This window comes from Orycteropus afer, unplaced genomic scaffold, assembly GCF_000298275.1.
Source record: "Orycteropus afer afer isolate SDZICR_OR568_19922 unplaced genomic scaffold, OryAfe1.0 scaffold00505, whole genome shotgun sequence".
Taxonomy (NCBI): Eukaryota; Metazoa; Chordata; class Mammalia; order Tubulidentata; family Orycteropodidae; genus Orycteropus; species Orycteropus afer.
In genome coordinates this window covers 720,761-727,140 of record NW_006922092.1, presented here as the reverse complement: position 1 = coordinate 727,140, position 6,380 = coordinate 720,761, and the positions used below count along the sequence as shown (strand labels likewise).

Genomic DNA, 6,380 nt, shown 5'->3' with positions numbered 1-6,380 from the left:
ATTTTTTAAAAAAGGAAACAATAATTCAAAGTGAAGTAAGTCAACATATAATCAACACTATAATATCTTAGAGGCAACAGCTAACTTCAAATCACACACACACACACACACACACACACAAGGGAACATGGCTCGAACAAGTGATCAAAATACAGGGCCAAAGAATCTTCCAGAGGAAGAAATACTATCAAAACTACCCGATAAATAAAGCACAATAATAATATTTAGGTACCTTCAATGGATTGAGAGAAAGTTTGGGGAAACCACAGACAAGATCAAGTAAGTTTTAGAAAAATTAAAACAAACAAACAAACAAAACCCAAATAATACATAAACAAATTGACAAATAAATGGAAAACTAGAAATGATAGAAAAGCAGCTAACAGAAATCCAGAAGATTAATACTAAACTTTCTGATACATTATCAGAAACAGATAATGTATCAGAAGGGCAAAAGAGTAGAAGTGAATTAATGAAAGACAGAACTAGTGAGATTGAAGTAAAATTTCTCAATATGTTAGAGGAAAAATCAGAAAAAAAGAATGAGGAAAAAAAAAAAAAAAAGAAAGCCTAAGAACTATGTGGAACATTGTCAAGAAAAGCTTACGTGAAATGGTAGGGGTATTACTAGTAGCATCATAACTTGTCTAACTTCAGGAGAGATAATGACCAGGATAAGCCCAAGGCTGATTCTCGTGATGTGAAGGTCAGACATATCTCCACTCTAATCTCTGACACCTTCAATGACTCTCTTTGCTTCCCTTCTGGGTTTGATAATCCATTGCAACATCACACAGAACTCATAGATCATACTTAAGTGGTTTATTAAGGAAGCAACAAGGTACAACTTAGGATCAGGATCAACAGGCAGGTAGGGAACGTGTAGTCAAAGTCTCCCTTCTTCAGGGCAGGACAGCTCTCTCAGCTTCTCTCAGGCAATGCAGCCTTCCTCTTAGCCCCTAAGGGCAGGCCTCCTCTTGGCCCCCTGAAGACAGGTTCCTTTTGGCCCTGCCATCTGTCACCACCGATTTAGCCATAGGGCCTCTTCCAAGCCTGTCACTTCCAGCTCTGCCACTGGACCTATTCCAAGTCTCTTGCTACTGTCTTCAGTGTTAACAGCCTTTGATCTACATTACAACTATTTTAGAAGGTTCCTTGCTTCCTTTCTCTTTGCTTCTTCTCTCTTGCCTTTTGTTCTTTCTGCTTTGTCTTGCTTCCAGTCTTCCTACTTCTTTCCGTCTCTGAAAACTCTGTTGGGTTGGCTCATTATATATGGAAGTTCCTTATCAATTTCAAGGTATATGCTTCCCACCACAGCCAAGAACTGGCCAGTCCTTTCTTGCTAGGCTACAAAGACATTATTTGCATAGTAGGCTACAGACACTTGATTTGGCAGTCCACAGACGCTTTATTTTCATAGTCCAGTCCCTGCAAAGTGCATACTAATCACAGGGTAGGCTGCAGTTCAGGGCTGGACAAAAAGTATCAAATTTCGTGTTGTTTATAGCTTACCAAGAAAATGTCAGTTAACCTGGACCAATGTAACAGACTCTCTGGGGCAGAAAACTAGGGCAAACACAGTTCCTCGGTAGTTAGGAGAAAAATCTCTCACGCTGTTTTTCCAAAGAATCAAGGCAAAAGGCCACATAAAAGGAACTCATTTCACCACAGTTTGGAATGTTGCATCTAGAATTCCTAAAACGTCTTACTAAGTACTTTAGAAAGGGGCTGTGGTGGTGCTGTATGTAAAGCATTTGACTAACTCACTGCCATCAAGTTGATTCTGACTCATAGTGACCCCCACTGGGTTTCCGAGGTGGCAAATCTTTATAGAAATAGATTCCCCATCTTCCATCTCCACAGCAGTTGGTGGGTATGAACTGCCAACCTTCCAGTTAGCAGTCAAATGCCTTAGGCACTACGCCACCAGAGCTCCTTAAAGCGTTTGACTGCTAACCAGAAATTTGGCAGTTCAAGCCCACCAGCTGTTCCATGAGAAGAAGATGAGACAATTTGCTTCCATAAAGATTTACAGCCTTAGAAACCCAGTGGAGGTCATGATGAGTCAGAATTGACTCATTGGCAGTGGGTTTGGTTTGTTTTTCTTAGTACCTTAGAAGTCATCTAGTTATTTCATTTGATAGATAAGAAAGCTGAGGCTTAAAGCTTTAACTGATTATCCTAGGTTAGACAACTAGTGACTGAGCTGGGAGGAATAGTGACCCCACATCACCAAGAAAGCCCATCAAAATGTGATGGTATATGAACACATGTGGCAACATTCTATAAGTGCCTGTCATCTTGGCATCATCCCAGAAACTTGGTGTTGTCAGTAGCGTAGTGCCTAAGGCATTTGACTGCTAACCAGAAGGCTGGCAGTTCAAACCCACCAGCCACTCCTCGGAAGAAAGATTGGGCAATCTACTTCTGTAGTGATGCTGCCTTGGAAACCCAAGGAGGGGTCGCTGAGTCGAATCCAACTCGACGGCAGTGAGTTGGTTTTTTGGTTTAATAGCTGGATGCCAAGGAGCTTCCTGGGGAGGGGATGGACATGAAAAGGAAACATGGCAAAGGGATTAAGGTCATTGTTGTGGTTGCCTTCACCAGTGTTGTGGGCAGCAGACACAAGGGTCACTTAACTCATCACTTTCTGCTAAATTCTGTATGTTGTTGTTGTTATGTGCCGTCGAGTCAAACCCGACTCATAGCGACCCCTCCTTGGGTTTCCGAGGCAGTATCACTACGGAAGTAGGATTGCCCAACCTTCCTTCCGAGGACTGGCTGGTGGGTTTGAACCTCCAGCCGTCTGGTTAGCAGGCAAGTGTCTTAGCCACTATGCTACCAGAGCTCCTAAATTCTGTATATTGTTCCAATATGAGTGAAAGCAACGTCCATGTTCCTAATAGAAGTAGTTAATGATCTGTGTGTGTGCCAGTATCCTTTTACCCTTTACTACTCCTGAGTGAGGAGGCAGTTCTTCCTTGGTCGTATTTCGAGTACCTTCCAACCTGAGGGGCTCATCTTCCAGCCCTACGCACAGTGTTCTGCTGCTATTTTATGAGATTTCCACTGGCCACTTTTTTTAGAAGTAGATCACCAGGTCCTTCTTCCTAGTCTTTCTGAGCCTGGAGGCTCTGCTGAAACCTGTCCACCATTGGTGGCCCTTCTAGTATTTGACATAGCAGTGGTATAACTTCCAGCATCACAGCAATATGTAAGCTTCTACAGTACCACAAACTGACAGATGACACAACTATTCCTGCTGAAAGTGAAAAAGATTTGAAGCACTTACTGATGAAGATCAAATGTGATGGTGTATGAGCACATGTGGCAATGTTCTCTAAGTACCTGTCATCTTTAGTATGCCTTTAGTATGGGTTACACATCAACATAAAGAAAACAAAAATCCTTACAACTGGACTAATAAGCAACATCATAATAAATGGAGAACTTATTGAACTTGTGAAGGATTTAATTTTACTTGGATCCACAATCAACACCTATGGAAGCAGCATTCAAGAAATCAAATGACATATTGCACTGGGGAAATCTGCTAAAAAGAGCCCTTTAAAGTGTTAAAAAGCAAAGCTGTCACTTTGAGGACTGAAGTGCATCTGACCCAAGCTATGATTCTTTTCAGTTGCCTCATATGCATGTGAAAGCTGGTTCTGCTGCTGCCGCTGACACCATCTCTCTCCTGACTCTCTGCCAACGAGGTCCAGCACAGGGGTCTCCTGTCCTTGCTGCCAAGGAGGTCTAGTGCAGGGTTTTTGGGTTCAAGGATGCACTCCAGTCCACCTCCAGCTTTTCTTTCTTGATGACAGTGAGATTCCTCCCTTCCGTCTCTAGGGTGGGCTCATTTTAAGCCTAGGAGCTCTGGTGGTGTAGTGCCTGAGGCATTTGACTGCTCACCAGAAGGCTTGTGGTTCAAACTCACCAACCACTCCTCTGAAGGAAGATTGGGCAATCTACTCCCGTAATGATAATGCCTCAGAAACCCAAGGAGAAGTCATTATGAGTTGGATCCGACTGACAGGCAGTGTGTTTTGTTTTGGTTAGAATGACAAAACTGACCAGTCCTCACACTGTTGTTCCATATACTTTATTTCCATGGTGAGTTTGGTTTTTTTGGTTACTCCCACAGGGTGCCATATACCTTATTTACATTACTAACAAGCTATCAAGTCCCCTTGATGGACCATAAACACCTTATATTTGCATAGTTCCCCCTAGTAATCTGGTGGGAATCACAAAGACCATGGCTAGTAGAGCCATACTAAGTAATTCACTGTGCATTGGTTAAATTTACCTACAAACCCACCAGCCACTCCTCTGGAGGAAGACTGGACAATCTACTTCCATAGAGATACCGCCTCGGAAACCCAAGAAGGGGTCATTATGAGTCTGAATCGACTCAACAGCAGTGAGTTTGGGGGTTTTTTTTGGTTATTAAAGGTACCAGTGTGCCATTATAATTGCAGTATATAAAAGGTAATAAATTATATTAAAAATGATATTGGAAAGTTTGCAACATTATTTTTGTTGTTAGAGACAACACTAGTGATTTATAAATGAGGTAAACATGGGTGGTGTTTAATCTCAGGCATATATAATAGAAGTGTGTTGACATATATTATTAATAGAATAAATTGTTGAGAGCTGCTTACTGAAGATTTGGAGTTTGTGGGAAAATTAATTTTGGAAATGTCCATGTCTGCTAGAGCAGTAATTATGTGCATTGTTAACTAATGGAGATAATGAAGGAGGATTAACTCAGCAAATTCATATCTATATTACTTGTTCTAATGATACTCACATGCAGCTCACACTGTGTATTTCTTTGCCAGAAAAGATTCAGAACTCTAATGATTCATTTTTATCTTAAAGCCAAAGATAATTAAACTAGAAGAAAAATGGCCATACTGTAATTTAGCTTTATTAATACGTGTGTATTCATGGCTAGTTTTTACTCTTGATAATACATCTAGATCCCAGCTGTTTTGTGAGAAAGAGCTTCTTACAATTCTTCAAGAGCTTGAAATATTTAGGGAACTAAGAATATGCTAAAGTGTTAAGGTAGAGTAGTGGTGCTGATACTCAACACAGCTAGACACTGCAAGGAGATTCTCTCCAGTGGAGGAGAAATGCGATCAAAGGAGACTTTATGGAGGAGGAGACATTTGAGCTACTGTGAAGTTTATACAGAGTAGGTGGGAGATGATCCTTACCTTTCCAGAGCTTTATAGTGTTGATGGTGGTTGTGGAGTACAGAGGGGATATGATATCCAAGTATAACCAAAAAACCAAACTCATTGCCATTGAGTTGATTCCAACTCTTGGCGACCACCTTTGGGTTTCTGAGGTGCTAAATCTTTATGAAGTATATTGCCCCATCTTCGTTCTGTGGAGCACCTGATAGGTTTGCCAGCCTTCTGGTTAGCAGTCAAGTGCCTTAGGCACCATACCACCAGAACTCCTTATATCCAAGTATGAGTAATATATTGACTGGCACAAAATAAAATTTGATATCTTCAAGAAAACAATCTATTAACTTTCTTCATGCCCATGAGTGCTACAAACAGTTTGCACTGAATTACTAACCCAAAGGCTGACAGTTCAAACTCACCCAGTGACACTGTGAAAGAAAGGGCTGGTGATCTGCTTCTGCAGAGATTATAGCCAAAAAAAAAAAAATCCTATGGGGCAGTTCTACTCCATAATACATGGGGATGCCATGAGTTGGAATCAACTCAAAGGAAACAGGTTTGGGTTTTGATTGTTGTTGTTAAGAAAATAATCTATTAAGTTTCCTCATGCTTAATTGAAGCTACCTAGAGATTGCCAGTGAGGAGTCACTTCATGAGCCCTACTAATTGTTACTACATTTGAGAACCATTTATACCCTGTACAGGCATGCCTTGTAGATATTGTAGATTTTGTTCCAGACAACCACAATAAAGTGAGTATTACAATAAAGTGAGTTACACAATTTTTTTGTTTCCTAGTGGATATAAAAGGAGCTCTGGTAGCATAGTGCCTAAGGCACTTGACTGCTAACCAGAAGACTGGCGGTTCAAACCCACCAGCCATTCCTCTGAGGGAAGGTTGGGCAATCTACTTCCATAGTGATATTGCCTTAGAAACCCAAGGAGGGGTCACTGTGAGTCAGGTCCAACTCGATGGCACATAACAACTGCAACAACAGTGAATATAAAAGTTATGTTTATACTATACTGTAGTCTGTTCAAGGAGCTGTGGTGGTGTTGTGGTTAAGGCATTTGGTGGCTGTTCTGGTTACCTAGTACCTCTCTGACAGGCATATACCACCAATGGGATGGCTTGAACAAACAAGAGTTTATTCTTACAATTTGGAGGCTTTA

The 6,380-nt window shown here is 41.1% G+C and overlaps 1 protein-coding gene across 1 annotated transcript in view; it reads left to right on the top strand.

Moving 5' to 3' along the window:
* Positions 1-6,380, top strand: part of MTHFD2L (methylenetetrahydrofolate dehydrogenase (NADP+ dependent) 2 like) — a 266,611-nt gene that overhangs the window by 50,110 nt on the left and 210,121 nt on the right. The window lies entirely within an intron of this gene.